The sequence below is a fragment of the Leucoraja erinacea genome, chromosome 14 (genome assembly GCF_028641065.1).
Source record: "Leucoraja erinacea ecotype New England chromosome 14, Leri_hhj_1, whole genome shotgun sequence".
NCBI lineage: Eukaryota > Metazoa > Chordata > Chondrichthyes > Rajiformes > Rajidae > Leucoraja > Leucoraja erinaceus.
This window is the reverse complement of record NC_073390.1, coordinates 47,538,300-47,555,673: the sequence shown is the minus strand read 5'-3', so window position 1 is coordinate 47,555,673 and position 17,374 is coordinate 47,538,300. Positions and strand designations below refer to the sequence as shown.

Sequence of the window (17,374 nt, the reverse complement as noted above, 5' to 3'; positions counted from 1 at the left end):
CAAACAGTACAAAGAATTACAAAGATACATTAAGAAATTGCATATTAGCCTAAAATATATATAAGCTATTGCACCAATGCCGTCTTAGCCTAGAAGTGAATCTATAGCAGCTTTTCAGAGGGCTGACTAAGGTTTTAATTATGTGGTTCTCTGACTTGTCCAGGCGACACATAAAACTAAACATCAGCTGTCTTAAGAGTGCCTCACAGGTTGGCACTCTAGTGGACACAAACAATTGACTGGCACTATGCCACCTAGGGACACGAAGTAGCAACCTCATTGCATCATTGTATGCTACCTTAAGCCTCTGCATACTCTTTTTCTTATACTTAGACCACAATTGAGCAGTATATAACGGTGTGATGTAGGTTCTGAACAGGGAACAGTTCACATGGTCAGAGCACATATAAAACTTCCTTATAAGCATGTTGGCTTGAAGATAAATTTTACAGCGCTGTCGGTAGAGGTCTTTGTCATCCTTCCAGTCATCAGATATGACATGACCTAAGTATTTAATTTCCTCACACACTGCAAGAGGACTGTCTGACAAATAAAAGGTCGGAAAAGTTGATTCCCTGTCCTCAGCGCTTCTAACTACCATTATGCGGCTTTTAGAAACATAGAAACATAGAAATTAGGTGCAGGAGTAGGCCATTCGGCCCTTCGAGCCTGCACCGCCATTCAATATGATCATGGCTGATCATCCAACTCAGTATCCCGTACCTGCCTTCTCTCCATACCCCCTGATCCCCTTAGCCACAAGGGCCACATCTAACTCCCTCTTAAATTTAGCCAATGAACTGGCCTCAACTACCCTCTGTGGCAGAGAGTTCCAGAGATTCACCACTCTCTGTGTGAAAAAAGTTCTTCTCATCTCGGTTTTAAAGGATTTCCCCCTTATCCTTAAGCTGTGACCCCTTGTCCTGGACTTCCCTAACATCGGGAACAATCTTCCTGCATCTAGCCTGTCCAATCCCTTAAGAATTTTGTAAGTTTCTATAAGACCCCCTCTCAATCTTCTAAATTCTAGAGAGTATAAACCAAGTCTATCCAGTCTTTCTTCATAAGACAGTCCTGACATCCCAGGAATCAGTCTGGTGAACCGTCTCTGCACTCCCTCTATGGCAATAATGTCCTTCCTCAGATTTGGAGACCAAAACTGTACGCAATACTCCAGGTGTGGTCTCACCAAGACCCTGTACAACTGCAGTAGAACCTCCCTGCTCCCATACTCAAATCCTTTTGCAATGAAAGCTAACATACCATTCGCTTTCTTTACTGCCTGCTGCACCTGCATGCCTACCTTCAATGACTGGTGTACCATGACACCCAGGTCTCGCTGCATCTCCCCCTTTCCCAATCGGCCACCATTTAGATAATAGTCTGCTTTCCCGTTTTTGCCACCAAAATGGATAACCTCACATTTATCCACATTATACTGCATCTGCCAAACATTTGCCCACTCACCCAGCCTATCCAAGTCACCTTGCAGTCTCCTAGCATCCTCCTCACAGCTAACACTGCCCCCCAGCTTAGTGTCATCCGCAAACTTGGAGATATTGCCTTCAATTCCCTCATCCAGATCATTAATATATATTGTAAATAGCTGGGGTCCCAGCACTGAGCCTTGCGGTACCCCACTAGTCACTGCCTGCCATTGTGAAAAGGACCCGTTTACTCCTACTCTTTGCTTCCTGTTTGCCAGCCAGTTCTCTATCCACATCAATACTGAACCCCCAATGCCTTGTGCTTTAAGTTTGTATACTAATCTCTTATGTGGGACCTTGTCGAAAGCCTTCTGGAAGTCCAGATACACCACATCCACTGGTTCTCCCCTATCCACGCTACTAGTTACATCCTCGAAAAATTCTATAAGATTCGTCAGACATGATTTACCTTTCGTAAATCCATGCTGACTTTGTCCAATGATTTCACCACTTTCCAAATGTGCTGCTATCCCATCTTTAATAACTGACTCTAGCAGTTTCCCCACTACCGATGTTAGACTAACTGGTCTGTAATTCCCCATTTTCTCTCTCCCTCCCTTCTTAAAAAGTGGGGTTACATTTGCTACCCGCCAATCTTCAGGAACTACTCCAGAATCTAAAGAGTTTTGAAAGATTATTACTAATGCATCCACTATTTCTGGAGCTACTTCCTTAAGTACTCTGGGATGCAGCCTATCTGGCCCTGGGGATTTATCGGCCTTTAATCCATTCAATTTACCCAACACCACTTCCCGGCTAACCTGGATTTCACTCAATTCCTCCAACTCCTTTGACCCGCGGTCCCCTGCTATTTCCGGCAAATTATTTATGTCTTCCTTAGTGAAGACGGAACCAAAGTAGTTATTCAATTGGTCCGCCATATCCTTGTTCCCCATGATCAACTCACCTGTTTCTGACTGCAAGGGACCTACATTTGTTTTAACTAATCTCTTTCTTTTCACATATCTATAAAAACTTTTGCAGTCAGTTTTTATGTTCCCTGCCAGTTTTCTTTCATAATCTATTTTTCCTTTCCTAATTAAGCCCTTTGTCCTCCTCTGCTGGTCTTTGAATTTCTCCCAGTCCTCCGGTATGCTGCTTTTTCTGGCTAATTTGTACGCATCATCCTTCGCTTTGATACTATCCCTGATTTCCCTTGTTATCCATGGATGTACTACCTTCCCTGATTTATTATTTTGCCAAACTGGGATGAACAATTTTTGTAGTTCATCCATGCAGTCTTTAAATGTCTTCCATTGCATATCCACCGTCAACCCTTTTAGAATTAATTGCCAGTCAATCTTGGCCAATTCACATCTCATACCCTCAAAGTTACCTTTCTTTAAGTTCAGAACCATTGTTTCTTAATTAACAATGTCACTCTCCATCCTAATGAAGAACTCAACCATATTATGGTCACTCTTGCCCAAGGGGGCACGTACAACAAGGTTGCTAACTAACCCTTCCTCATTACTCAATACCCAGTCTAAAATAGCCTGCTCTCTCGTTGGTTCCTCTACATGTTGATTTAGATAACTATCCCGCATACATTCCAAGAAATCCTCTTCCTCAGCACCCCTGCCAATTTGATTCACCCAATCTATATGTAGATTGAAGTCACCCATTATAACTGTTTTGCCTTTGTCGCACGCATTCCTAATTTCCTGTTTGATACCATCTCCAACTTCACTACTACTGTTAGGTGGCCTGTACACAACACCCACCAGCGTTTTCTGCCCCTTAGTGTTTTGCAGCTCTACCCATACCGATTCCACATCCTCCAAACTAATGTCCTTCCTTTCCATTGCATTAATCCCCTCTCTAATCAGTAACGCTACCCCACCTCCTTTTCCTTTCTGTCTATCCCTCCTGAATATTGAATATCCCTGGATGTTCAGCTCCCAACCTTGGTCACCCTGGAGCCATGTCTCCGTGATCCCAACTATATCATAGTCATTAATAGCTATCTGCACATTCAACTCATCCACCTTATTACGAATGCTCCTTGCATTGAGACACAAAGCCTTCAGGCTTGTTTTTACAACACTCTTACCCCTTATACAATTATGTTGAAAAGTGGCCCTTTTTGATTTTTGCCCTGTTTTTGTCTGCCTGCCACTTTTACTTTTCACCTTGCTACCTATTTCTTCTACCCTCATTTTACACCCCTCGGTCTCTACGCTCACACATTTAAGAAACCCTTTCCCTTTATCTCCATCCTCCACTATCCCATTCGACACCCCACCCCCCTTATTCAGTTTAAAGCCACCCGTGTAGCAGTGGCAAACCTGCCTGCCAGAATGCTGGTCCCACACCTGTTAAGATGCAATCCGTCCCTTTTGTACAGTTCCCCCTTACCCCAAAACAGATCCCAGTGATCTAAGAATCTAAATCCCTGCCCCGTGCACCAGTTCCTCAGCCACACGTTCAGGTCCCGTATCTCCCTGTTCCTGCTCTCGCCAGCACGGGGAACTGGAAGCAAACCGGACATAACAACCCTGGAGGTCCTGCTTTTCAACATTTTTCCGAGCTCTCTATAGTCACGCTGCAGAATATTCATCCCCTTTTTTCCGACATCGTTTGTGCCGACATGCACTACCACTTCCGGATGTTCACCTTCGCCCTTGAGGATTTTCTGCACTCTGTCCGTGACATCCTGGATCCTGGCACCGGGAAGGCAGCACACCATCCTCGCATCCCGTCTGTTGCCGCAGAAACCCCTGTCCGTACCTCTCACGATGGAGTCTCCCACTACAATGGCCTTGCCTGCCTTAGGCCTTTTTGGTTTTGGCTCAACAGCCCTATTCGCATCACAGGCCAGTCCGCCGCTCACGTCTTCTGTCCCAACAGCTTCTAAGCGGATGAACCTGTTTACAAGAGGTACACCACCCGGGGACGTTGGCATTCCATGCTTCCCTCCCTTTCTCACTGTCTCCCACCTTCTCTCTTCCAGTACCTTAGGTGTAACAATCGTACTGTAGGACTTGTCGAGGAACGACTCCGTTTCTCGTACGAACCGGAGGTCATCCACTTGTTTCTCCAGTTCCCCAACACGGCCCTTCAGGAGCTCTACCTGGATGCATTTTTCGCATTTGTAGCAGCCAGAGGCACCAGCGGTGTCCTTGACCTCCCACATACTGCAAGCATCGCACTGAATCAGCTTGCCTGACATCTCCTTCTTTGGTCTCTCCCTCTCAAGCGTATTGCGTGGTCTCCTCTCCTCAGCCTCCTCGCCGAAGACTTTCAAGCCAAAGACTCACACTTTTCTCACAGGGCACTCCCCTCACAAGGCCGCTCACTCACTGCCGCTTGCAAAGAGCTGTCCTGCTTAAATTGACTGATAAATTGCCTGATTTACCAATTTACAAAGCAAATTCCTCAGTTTTCAACTGTTTTCACCCCTCTCCTCACACTTGGGCTAGAGCCAATCAGTCGTATCTCTTGCTAATCTGTTGCTGCTGTTGTTCCTCCCAAATCTACAGCAGTCTTAGTGTTATTTTTCTTAGTGTTATACTTTATGTCATAATCAAGGCCATACTGAGAGCACACCTTCAACATTGCTGCAGCCCAGCACTATATGGACAGAGCAGGACCAGGTCGTCTGCATACATCAGATGATTAACAATAGTGTTGCCCACAAGACAGCCAGTTTTTAGCCTATTTAACTGATTTGACAATTCGTCCATATAAACATTAAATAAAATAGGAGACAAAATTCCTCCTTGCCGCACCCCGTTACTAACGCTGAATGGAGCAGATACAACATTGTCCCATTTAACCTGAAACCTTTGATGGGCATACCAAAACACTAAAATTCTCACTAAGAATTTAGGGGCACCTCTATTTAGCAATTTTACAAACAATTGTTCATGATTAATTCTATCAAATGCCTTGGACGCATCAATAAAACATAAAAATACAGTTGAATTCAGGCTCGAGTACCTGAACACAATCTCTTTAAGAGCATAGATACACAGGGCAGTTCCATGCTTTCTTTTGAACCCAAACTGATTGTCATTAGTAAGGACATACATTTCTAGCTTTGTCAACAGTATTCTCTCCAGTACTTTGGATAAGATACTGGCTAATGCAATAGGTTGGTAATTATCAATACTGTTGAGCCTACCAGCCTTATCTTTAATCACAGGCACTAACATTACAGACATAATATCATTTGGCAAGACACCATGAATCAAACAACCATTAAAGCACATGGAAAGCAAAGGGCATAAATAGGGCATATAACCATATAACAATTTACAGCACGGAAACAGGCCATCTCGACCCTTCTAGTCCGTGCCGAACACGTATTCTCCCCTAGTCCCATACACCTGCGTTCAGACCATAACCCTCCATACCTTTCCCGTCCATATAACTATCCAATTTATTTTTAAATTATAAAACCGAACCTGCCTCCACCACCTTCACTGGAAGCTCATTCCACACAGCCACCACTCTCCGAGTAAAGAAGTTCCCCCTCATGTTACCCCTAAACTTCTGTCCCTTAATTCTCAAGTCATGTCCCCTTGTTTGAATCTTCCCTACTCTCAGTGGGAAAAGCTTATCCACGTCAACTCTGTCTATCTCTCTCATCATTTTAAAGACCTCTATCAAGTCCCCCCTTAACCTTCTGTGCTCCAAAGAATAAAGCCTTAACTTGTTCAACCTTTCTCTGTAACTTAGTTGCTGAAACCCAGGCAACATTCTAGTAAATCTCCTCTGTACTCTCTCTATTTTGTTGACATCCTTCCTATAATTAGGCGACCAAAATTGTACACCATACTCCAAAATTGGCCTCACCAATGCCTTGTACAATTTTAACATTACATCCCAACTTCTATACTCAATGCTCTGATTTATAAAGGCCAGCACACCAAAAGCTTTCTTTACCACCCTATCTACATGAGATTCCACTTTCAGGGAACTGTGTACAGTTATTTCCAGATCCCTCTGTTCACCTGCATTCTTCAATTCCCTACCATTTACCATGTACGTCCTATTTTGATTTGTCCTGCCAAGATGTAGTACCTCACACTTATCAGCATTAAACTCCATCTGCCATCTTTCAGCCCACTCTTCCAACTGGCATAAATCTCTCTGTAGACTTTGAAAATCTACTTCATTATCCACAACCCCCCCTATCTTAGTATCATCTGCATACTTACTAATCCAATTTACCACACCATCATCCAGATCATTGATGTACATGACAAACAACAGTGGACGCAACGCAGATCCCTGTGGCACCCCACTAGTCACTGGCCTCCAACCTGACAAACAACCATCCACCATTACTCTCTGGCATCTCCCATTCAGCCACTGTTGAAGCCATCTTGCTACTCCTCCATTAATCCCCAACCATTGAACCTTCTTAACCAACCTTCCATGAGGAACCTTGTCAAAGGCCTTACTGAAGTACATGTATACAACATCCACTGCTTTACCCTCATCAATTTCCCGAGTAACCTATTCAAAAAATTCAAGAAGATTAGTCAAACATGACCTTCCAGGCACAAATCCATGTTGACTGTTCCTAATCAGACCCTGTTTATCCAGATGCTTATATATATTATCTCTAAGTATCCTTTCCATTAATTTGCCCACCACTGACGTCAAACTAACAGGTTTATAATTGCTAGGTTTACTCTTAGACCCCTTTTTCAACAATGGAACAACATGCGCAGTACGCCAATCCTCCGGCACTATTCCCGTTTCTAATGACATTTGAAATATTTCTGTCATAGCCCCTGTTATTTCTACACAAACTTCCCTCAATGTCCTAGGGAATATCCTGTCCGGACCTGGAGACTTATCCACTTTTATATTTCTCAAAAGTGTCAGTACTTCCTCTTCTTTGAATCTCATAGTTTCCATAGCTACTCTACTTGTTTCCCTTACCTCACATAATTCAATATCCTTCTCCTTGGTGAATACCGAAGAAAAGAAATTGTTCAATATCTCCCCCATCTCTTTTGGCTCTGCAGATAGCTGTCCACTCTGACTCTCTAATGGACCAACTTTATCCCTCGTTATCCTTTTGCTATTAATATAGCTGTAGAAACCCTTAGGATTGACTTTCACCTTACTTGCCAAAGCAACCTCATATCTTCTTTTAGCTTTTCTAATTTCTTTCTTGAGATTCTTTTTACATTCTTTTTCCTCCTCAAGCACCTCCTTTACTCCATGCTGCCTATAATTATTGTAGATCTCCCTCTTTTTCCGAACCAAGTGTCCAATTTCCCTTGAAAACCATGGCTCTTTCCAATTTTTACTATTTCCTTTCAACCGAACAGGGACATAAAGATTCTGTACTCTTAAAATTTCACCTTTAAATGTCCTCCATTTCTCTTCCACATCTTTCCCATAAAACAAACTGTCCCAATTTACTCCTTTTAAATCCTTTCGCATCTCATCAAAGTTAGCCTTTCTCCAATCAAAAATCTCAACCCTAGGTCCAGTTCTGACCCTCTCCATAATTATATTGAAACTAATGGTATTGTGATCACTGGTCCCGAACTGTTCCCCAACGCATACCTCTGCCACCTGACCCGTCTCATTTCCTAACAGGAGGTCCAGCACTGCCCCTTCTCTAGTAGGTACTTCTATGTATTGCTGCAAAAAACTATCCTGCACACATTTTACAAACTCCAACCCATCCAGCCCATTTACAGAATGTGTTTCCCAGTCTATGTGTGGAAAATTGAAATCTCCCACAATCACTACCTTGTGCTTACTACTAATATCTGCAATCTCCTTACATATTTGCTCTTCCAATTCTCGCTCCCCATTTGGCGGTCTATAATACACCCCTATAAGTGTTTCTACCCCTTTCCCATTTCGCAGTTCCACCCAAATAGCCTCCCTAGACAAGCCCTCTAATCTATCCTGCCAAAGCACTGCTGTAATATCTTCCCTGATAAGCAATGCAACACCTCCTCCTCTTGCCCCTCCAATTCTATCACACCTGAAGCAACGAAATCCTGGAATATTTAGTTTCCAATCACAGCCCTCCTGCAACCATGTTTCACTGATCGCCACAACATCATACTTCCAGGTGTCAATCCAGGCTCTAAGTTCATCCACCTTTCTTACAATGCTCCTAGCATTAAAATATACACATTTAAGAAACGCACCATCTCTTATTCTCTATTTATTTTCTTTTTCTTCTCTCTCCCCTACATTTTGGGTCAGAGTGCTACCATTCTCTGCCTCCTGCCTTATCACCATCAGGGGCACTGAGGTGGAGGTGGTCGCCAACCACAGGTACCTTGGTGAGCAGCTTGACAGTGAGCTGGACTGGAAGAGTCATATGGAGGCGGTGTACAGGAAGGGACAAAGTAGACTGTATTTTTTAAGGAGGCTAAAGTCATTTAATATCTGTCAACCCCTACTGTGCAGTGTCTACCATTCAGTGGTGGCCAGTGCTCTGTTTTTTGCTGTGGCCTGTTGGGGAGAAGGCGCCCGAATAGCGGACAAAAACAGACTGGATAAGCTGATCAGGAAGGCCGGCTCAGTGGTTGGGGCAGAGCAACTAACGGTCAAGCAGGTGGCAGAGGCCAGAACTCTGAAAAAACTAGGCTCAATAATGACCAACCCCACTCACCCACTCCACGCCCTGAAGGTGATCCAGTGCAGCATCTTCAGTCAGAGACTGATTGCACCAATGTGCAAAACGGAGAGACATAGGAAGTCTTGTATACCAGCTGCTATAAGGTTTTATAATGCACAAAAATTTTAACTTATTATGTATTGAAGATATCTGTTGAAATGTGTGGTGTTATGTCTGTCTTGAAGCTGTTGTGGCACTGTAATTTCCTGTAAAGGATTATTAAAGGTTATTCTATTCTACACTGACTGCTAGCTTTCCCAATTTGAGTCCCTCCCCCCAACCATACTAGTTTAAAGTCTCCCCAGTAGCCTTTGCAAATCTCCCCACCAGGATATTGGTCCCCCTTGAGTTCAAGTGCAACCCGTCCTTTATGTACAGGTCGCACCTTCCCCAAAAGAGGTCCCAATGATCCAGAAACTTGAATCCATACCCACTCCACCAGTCCCTCATCCACTCATTTATTCTCCACCTCGCTCCATTCCTACTCTCACTGTCTGTAAGTTATTGGGGCAAATCCTCCAAAATCATGGAAGAACTCTGATAAGGACATGGACATTTAAAAAAAAGACAAATTTGCTGGCTGCAACGGAATAACCCCCAATCCACAAACCTGTCTGGCATGTGGACTTGCGCATCAAACAACTGGGCGAATGGTGTGGGGAGGAAAGGCTGAGACGGAGATAACGAGGTTATCTTGGATACACAAAGGAAGGAACCAAGTCTCAGCAGAATGACCCATCCATCGAGACAATAGGAGCCCGTCCAGGCGATGGGATAACGATCAGGCTGAGGGATCATGACATCAGCAAACCCCTTATCATCGGAAGCCTATTGTTCATGCCAGATCGAAACTGGGTATCATCAAAAGAACCCTTTTCATCCAGAGGACCACCTGGGGGTTTCAAAGGAAGCTCAGGTATAAAACAGAAGTCAAGCCAGAACTCTGTCTCTCTCTCTTCTTCCTGCTCTGCTGGACGGCTCGTGAGCCCAAACTGTAAGTATCCCAGTGACCTGGTGAAATTCCCAAAATAGTATAGTAGAGTTGAGATAGAAAGGGGGGGGGGGGGGATATACTTGCAGGTAAAAGTGTGTAAAGTAAGTTTCACGACGTGACCGATAGTTTTCCGTCCATAGTTTTAGTTTAAAGCATAAGTTTAGCCACGTATTATGTAGTGTTGGTGAGATTCGATTTCTCATTGTTCAATAAAGCCTGTAAATTTTAGACTTGCTTTGAGTCCATCTTGGTTTCTGTTTTCCCTCATCAGCACACTCTGGTCAATTCAACCTTTTATCATATCCCACCATAATTCCGAGGTCTAGAACCTAGGGGAATCCCTTTTGTTGTATTCTCTCTCTTGGAAACCGCTCGAGTGGAGTGGTGGCCGTTTGACCCTCTGACAAGGGAGAGAATAACTCGGGCAGTTGGGCCCGAAGTGAAATAAAGGGAAACGCAAAACCCCTACAGTCGCGTGGCACAGGCAGTAATCCTGAGATTGTTACCTTTGCAGTCCTTCTCCTTAACTCTCTACCTAGCTCCCTAAATTCTTCTTTCAGGACCTCTTCTCTTTTTTTTACCTATGTCGTTGGTACCTATATGTACCACAACCTCGGGCTCCTCTCCCTCCCATTTCAGGATTTCTTGGACACGTTCAGACACATCCCTGACCCTGGCACCAGGGAGGCAAACCACCATCCGGGTCTCCTGTCTGCGTCCACAGAATCGCCTATCCGACCCCCTGACTATAGAGTCCCCCATTACAATTGCCCTCCCCTTCTTTTCCTTACCCTTCAGAGCAACAGGACCGGTCTTTGTGCCAGAGGCCTGGCCGCTGTCGCTGCCCCCAGGTAGGCTGTCTCCCCCACCCTTACTCAAACATGAGTACTTATTTTCAAGGTGTACAGCCACCGGGGTACTCACCAGTCCCTGCCTCTGCCCGTTGCCCTTCCTAACTGTGACCCAGTTTTCTGTCTCCCGTGGTCTTGGAGTGACCACCTCCCTGTAACCAAAGATCCTAGAGGAGCAAGATAGACCACTCCTCGAAAAACGCGTAGTATGACGTGTGTGATCGTCGACGCCATTTTTCGAGGCATTTATTGGGCTTCCCCCACACTGTCATGGCGTCCTTATCTAAATTTCATCTCACTGCTCTGCTATCAAGTATTCTAATCGTAAATCTAAACGACCCACCCTGTCATTCTTTAGGTTCCCCAATAAAAAAGAAAGGTGAGAAAATATTTTTATTATTTTCAGTCGATATTCTGTCGTGAAAATGTTATTTTCTGTTCTCCCATCAACAGCCATTGGGAAACTAGGTTTGTCGGTACATTAGAAAGTTATTAGACTTATTTTTAATAGATCTTTACTTACCATAATAATAAAGACAATTTTAACACTTCTGTACATTTTAGGTTTTGTTCTTGTAAGGGATTTATTTCCACAATATGGCCCGCGGACACATCAGGCCCAGTGACCACGGGATATTTCGAGCTCAGATTCGTGTCCGAGAATGGGCGGCTGTTACCCGTTATATCCCTCGAATTGTCGAGACATCACAAGCAAAGATCACAACCCCGCCGTGAAGAAGGGTGCAATCAAATATTATACAACTCTGCTCTATCATCTTTGGGTGCAATGGTGGGTCGGGGGGTTCGGTGGCGGCGGCCGCAATCAAAGATACGAGAGGAGCTCTGCTCTATAATCTTTGGTCGGAATGGGACGGCTGCGCGTTATAATGTGGTATCGTTCCACTCCCTCTCTCCCCCTTTCTCCCTCTCTCCCCTTTTCCCCCTCTCCCTCCCCCCCTCCCCCCCCCCCCCCTCTCCCCCCCCCCCCCCTCCCTCCCTTCTCCCTCTCCCCATCTCTCTCTCTCTCCCTCTCTCTCTCTCCCGCCTCTCCGATCTCTCTCTCTCCCTCTCTTCTCTCTCGATCTCTCTCTCTCTCTCTCTCTCTCTCGATCTCCCTCCCTTCCCTCTCTCTCCCTCCCTTACCTCTTCGCGAGTTGGCAGCTCTGCTATGCCTTGGGTCCAAAAGAGGATAGAAAGAAAATACTTAATGGTCTTTGTAAGAAGATTTTAATAAGCTGTTCTACATTTAAGGTAAATTGACATATTAGAGGCAAAATACATCTTCAACATACAGATCTCCACACAACTGAAAACAATTGCATTTAAGTGATATATCATCCATTGTTCAGGCATGTAGTTATGATCATCTTTTTTCTTATTAGTTAATCCTAAATGATATCTCCTGTAATTTCAGATGTCAACAGTGGGTCCAGAATACTCATCGACAAGATCTCCTGCACTGAACTGCAGAGTATTTGTCAAATAACTGCCGTCTTATGTACATTGTGTGAAATTGTGATTTGTTAACTGCACAAAACTAATGCAAATGGCGATATATTTATTATTGTATCTACGTTGGACATTTTGCTCTTTGGTGTCAGAACGCGGGGTGGGAGATTGCAACCTTCACGTGGTCCGCCCTGTTTCGACAAATGCAATCAACCCGGTGTGCACAGTCAAATAAGATCAAATAGAACAAGTTGTCCTACAACTTTAGGCTGTGCACGCCATACGCAATAAGAAGAAGAAGTGTCAGAACGCAGTCTGAAGAAGGCTTCCGACCTACAACGTCACCTATTCCTTTTCTCCACAGATGCTGCCTGACCCACTGAGTTACTCCAGCATTTTGTGTCTATCTCTGTTTAGATTGGACTCGTGGGTGGAGATTGCGGCTGGTCTGGTGATCTAGAACGAGGGCCAAAGTCTCAGAATATGGGTCATGATATTTAGTAATGAGACAAGGAGCAGTTTCTTCACTCAAGGGCTGGGAATCTTGGAATTCTTTATTGCGTGAGATGGTGGAAGTCGAGCCCTTGAAAGGAGAGATATTTTTTTTCAAATACAAAAAGGATGAAGGATAATGGAGAGAATGTGGGAATAAGGTGTTGAGTTGCAGGATCAACAATAATCTTACTGATGGTGGTGTGAACTTAGATGGATTATCCTTGCTTCTATTTCTTACAGAGACACAGCACGGAAACAGGCCCTTTGGCCCACCGCGTCCGCATTGACCAGCGATCCACGCACACTAACACCATCCTACACACACTAGGGACAATTTACACTTATACCAAGCCTACAAACCTGTATGTCTTTGGAGTGTGGGAGGAAACCGAAGATCTCGGAGAACACCCATTCAGTCACGGGGAGAATGTACGAACTCAGTACAGACAGCACCCACTGTAAGGCCGCAACTTTACTGCTGCACCACCATGCCGCCTTTAATCCATTAGGGCACTGGGTTACAATAAACTTCCTACATATTCCAGGAATGATTCTCATAAAAATGGGAGAGGTTTAAATGCATTGTAAAATCTGCTCTCAGTTTCCTAGATCGGTATTGCTCTAATGGCCTCTTTGTATCATTTTCTTTGATTTAAACCATTCATTGTTTTGCATTTAGATTTTATTTTTCCCCTGTGGATCACAAGGCACTGTTTGTTTCAGGGGTGACTCTAATCTCCAGCGTAATTTGACAAGACAGCCAAGAGGGCAAACACAGGCAGTTCAGAGCTGCTGCCTGTATCGCATGAGAGAACAAGAATGAGACCAACTTGTTTTTTGCAGATCATCAACCCCTGACTGATGTTATCAATGCCGATGGTGACTCAAGGAGACTCAACCAGGTGGTGGTTTACAAAGGTCCATGCCCATTGTTCCTCATGGCATACCACCAGCCTCAACAGATCACCTAGTCATAGAGTCTCACAGCGTAGAAGCAGGCCCTTCAGCTCAACTTGCCCACGCTGGCCAACATGTCCCATCTACACTAGTCCCACATGCCTGCATTTGGCCCATACCCCTCTAAACCTGTCCTAACCATCAAATAACCTAACAGAACTGTCATATGAGGAAAGATTTAAAAGACTAGGCTTGTATTCACTGGAGTTTAGAAGGATGAGGGGGGATCTTATCATATTGTTTACAGTGTACTATGTTTACAGATTCTGTTGTGCTGCTGAAAGTAAGAATTTAATTGTTCTATCTGGGACAAGCTAGATGCAGGAAATTGTTCTACATGACAATAAAACACTTGTTAGATGCAAGGGGATCTTATAGAAACATCTAAATGAATAAAAGGACTGAACAAGCTAGATACAGGAAAAATGTTCCCAATGTTGGGCGAGTCCAGAACCAGGGGCCACAGTCTTAGAACAAAGGGGAGGCCATTTAAGACTGAGGTGAGAAAAAACTTTTTCACCCAGAGAGTTGTGAATTTGTGGAATTCCCTGCCACAGAGGGCAGTGGAGGCCAAATCACTGGGTGGATTTAAGAGAGAGTTAGATAGATCTCTAGGGGCTAGTGGAATCAAGGGATATGGGGAGAAGGCAGGCATGGGTTATCGATTGGGGCTGATCAGCCATGATCACAATGAATGGCGGTGTTGGCTCGAAGTGCCAAATGGCCTCCTCCTGCACCTATTTTCTATATTTCTAGAACACTCATCCAGCAATCCTCGAGCCCACCAGCTCATCCCGTAGTCAATTCATCAGCTTTTCCATAAGAACTTCCATCAGTTCTTCCAAAAGAATGACAATCAGCCAATCTCGATTACCCTCAGCCCATCAAGCAGCCCCTTAATTCGCACAGAAGTCTGAACTATTGAATGCTCACTGCATCTCTTTCCATGTCAGCAAGTTAATATCCAGCTGCATATGAACCATGTGAAAAATGAATAAATAGATGCATGTGGTGCAGTGATTTGTGCAGCACTATAGGCCTGGAGACCAAGAGGAGTTCACCATTGAACGGAGTTTGAACGGGGGGCTTGAGGCCCCCGACCGAGGAAGAACAAAAGGAAGGGACTTGAACTTTATTTCGCCTTCCATCACAGTGAGGAATGTGTAGGAGTCACTTTGGTGAATGTCCGTATTAAAATGTGTTTTTGAGTGCTGTTGCTTTTAATTGTATGACTGACCTGGCCAATGAAATTCCTCGTATATTGCAAAACATACTTGGAAAATAAAATCTGATTATGATTCTGAAAAGCCTTTCCCATACTCTTTCCTCTCTTTGATCTTTTTGCAGCTGACTGCCTTTCTGTACTTGTTGCAAGAGATTGTCGTGGCATCCAGCATCCTCGGAGAATGTAGAATTAAAGGCAGAGGCAATGCCAGTTTTAAAGATGGTTATTTGCCTCAAGATTGGGTTATTGTATCTCTAGAACCTCCCCAGAGGCTCTGGGAGACACAAGGTTCAAGAGGGAACACAAAAAGCCTAATTAGGAAGAATATTAATAGTAAGATTTTCAATTAAAATACTGTAATTGATGGAAACTTGCCTTTAAATTGGTTCCTGGATGAAACCCTGATGGTTCTCACATTGTCTCTTTAAATTTACTCTCCTTTTCACACTTGCATTAAAACACACAGCCACCACCATTCACAGTGATACTGCCCGGCAGTCTCATAATTACAGTCAACACAGCTACCTTGACAGCCACACAAAATGATGTAAATAAAAATTGTTTTCCTTGTTTAAGAAGTTCAATTTAGAATTATTTGAAATTGTGGGGGTTGGTACAAAATACTGTTGACCCACAAATGTGTTGCTATGAGACATTCACATTTAAAAAATCCATGTCTCAAAAAAAGCAAGAAGGTGCCCATGTTATTTGACCAACTTATCAGATGAATTTAAATATGTAGGTATGTATGCATTAGTTTTGCTCCTAATTCCCTTTTCCAAATCATTAATATATATGGTAAACAGTTGCAGCCCCAACACCAAGCCTTGTGGCAAAAAAATCCAGAAGATTAGTCAAACATGATTTCCCTTTCATAAATCCATGTTGACTTGGACAGATCCTTTTACTGCTATCCGAATGCCCCATTATTGCATCTTTAATAATTGACTCCAGCATCTTTCACACCACCAAAGTCGGGCTAACTGGTCTGTAATTTCCCGTTTTCTCTCACGCTCCTTTCTTGAAAAGTGGGATAGCATTAGCTATCCTCCAATCCACAGGAGCTGATCGTAAATCTATTGATCGTTGGAAAATGATAATATATATAAATATATATGTATGTGTATATATGCATGTATGTGTATATATGCATGTATATGTGTGTATATATGTATGTGTATATATATATATATATGTTTATAAATGTGTATATATGTATGCATATAAATGTATCAATATGTATGTGCATTTGTATGTGTGCATATGTATGTGTATGTGTGTATATATGTGTGTGTATACATATATATATATATGCATATATATATTATTACTATATAATTATAATTATATATATAATTGCCTTTATGGTTTATGTATATCATCTTACAAGACAAATAAATTAATAGTGATGATTTAAATCAAAGTTGCTTCTGATACATGAGAATAAACTTTATTATCTCTAACTTGCCTCTCACACACAGACACACATTCATATAAATATATTAAATATATATACGTTAAATTTAATTTTTTGCAGTGTGTGTTAAAGCAATACAATGCAAGGGAAACTACACAAAGGAGGGGGCTGTTACCGCTACAAGATACTCGAGGATCTTTGCTTTGGATCAAAGATTATAGCGGAGCTCTATAATCTTTGCTTTGGATCACAGCGGGTGGCATACCGGAAGTCGCGTATCGCATTGAAAAATGGCGGCCGTGACGTTCCGTCACGTACTACACGTCAGCCCATTGAATTTCGGAAGAGTGGTCTATCTTGCTCCTCTAGGATCTTTGCTGTAACTCCTTTCTATGACCTCTTCGCTCTCCCTGAGCAGACAGAGGTCATCGAGTTGCTGCTCCAGGTTCCTAACACGGCCCCTTAGGAGCCCCATCTCGACGCACCTGGCGCAGATGTGGACGTCTGGAGAGCACTCAGACTCCATGACCTCCCACATCTGACATCCAGAACAGTAAACTGCCCTGGCCCTCATTCTCCCCCTTATCATGGATACAATACAAAGCCTTACCCAGGATACAAGCCAATCAGCTGCTTCCTCTGGTCCTCTTCCACAAATCAGAGGCTTCCACCAGAATCCTTCTCTGGAAGTGAGATGGGACGTTGCAGATTTGGGTAACTCGCAGCTCCAGGTAAGTCACAGCTGCAGGTAACTCATAGCTCCAGGTAACTCGCAGCTCCAGGTAACTCGCAGCTGCAGGTAACTCGCAGCTCCAGGTAACTCGCAGCTCCAGGTAACTCGCAGCTCCAGGTAACTCGCAGCTCCAGGTAACTCGCAGCTCCAGGTAATT

At 43.7% G+C, this 17,374-nt stretch overlaps 1 long non-coding RNA gene across 1 annotated transcript; it reads left to right on the top strand.

Moving 5' to 3' along the window:
- Window positions 1-10,211: 10,211 nt before the first annotated feature.
- LOC129703688 (uncharacterized) lies at window positions 10,212-15,149 on the top strand. Its single transcript, XR_008724604.1, has 2 exons — window positions 10,212-11,320; window positions 12,356-15,149. It is a non-coding gene; the product is annotated as an uncharacterized LOC129703688 (long non-coding RNA).
- Window positions 15,150-17,374: the final 2,225 nt, after the last annotated feature.